General features: G+C 33.7%; 1 long non-coding RNA gene across 1 annotated transcript; it reads left to right on the top strand.

Annotated features, from left to right (window-relative positions):
- Window positions 1–276: 276 nt before the first annotated feature.
- Window positions 277–741, top strand: LOC127150142 (uncharacterized). Its single transcript, XR_007822149.1, has 3 exons — window positions 277–402; window positions 480–541; window positions 623–741. It is a non-coding gene; the product is annotated as an uncharacterized LOC127150142 (long non-coding RNA).
- The last annotated feature ends 203 nt before the right edge of the window (window positions 742–944 follow it).

Here is a 944-nt window from a genome sequence, read left to right as displayed (position 1 = left end):
TCATCTAGTGGATCTTATAAGGCACGTGCTACTGTTCATGATAGATTTAAACAAAGTAACAAAATATGTCTAGATGATGCTAAAACAGAGGTGACTCGTTATCTGGATGAGACTCGTATAGATTGTATGAGTGATGAATATTTAGATTTGCTAACTTGGTGGAAGGTGAATTCCTCTCGATTTAAGATCATTAGCCAAGTAGCTAGGGACATCTACAGTATTCCTATATCAACTGTGCCTTCTGAGTCCGCCTTTAGCACTGGAGGACGGGTGTTAGATTCTTTTCGAAGTTCTTTAACTCCTCAAACGCAAAGGCACTCATTTGTGCTCAGAATTGGATTCAGTCTAAATCTTTGGATGACATGACTGAAGAAATTGACGGGGCTGAAGAAATTGATGAAGGTAATATTCTTTTTGAAGTACGCATTTAAAATTTTCAATTATCCCATATAAGCTAACTGTTTATCATTTTGATCTAGAATTCATAAACATAGGAAAGAAGATGGAAGCAGCATTTGAGAATTTGAATAATGACTCTATGGTTTAAATCCCTACTCTCAAATCTTTATTTACATTTTTTTAAAATTTTTAACTTGTTAAATATCGAATCTTGTTTTTTTAGTGTCTTGAAGCTCAGTGATGGAAGCACTTTGGGTTATACGAACAAGGTGGTCTCGTGAAGATGTTCATTAATTCATACCTTCACAATTGTAAACTCTGTTGTTTGCGTAAGGATTTGAAGGGCCAGTAGCTTCTCTACTATCAACTCTTTAATCCCGCTATGTGTGTCCTTAGAAGATTCTTAGTTTATTTTCCTTTGTTTTCTATTTTCCATTTTTAAGTAATATACTTTAGTAATATACTTTATGTGCAGTTTTTACTTTTTATCCAAGTGCAGATATATGTTTTTCTCTCGTAGGTACAAATTAAAGAACTAACTATAC

This window comes from Cucumis melo, chromosome 7 (assembly GCF_025177605.1).
Source record: "Cucumis melo cultivar AY chromosome 7, USDA_Cmelo_AY_1.0, whole genome shotgun sequence".
Classification (NCBI taxonomy): Eukaryota; Viridiplantae; Streptophyta; class Magnoliopsida; order Cucurbitales; family Cucurbitaceae; genus Cucumis; species Cucumis melo.
This window is presented reverse-complemented; position numbering and strand designations above follow the sequence as displayed.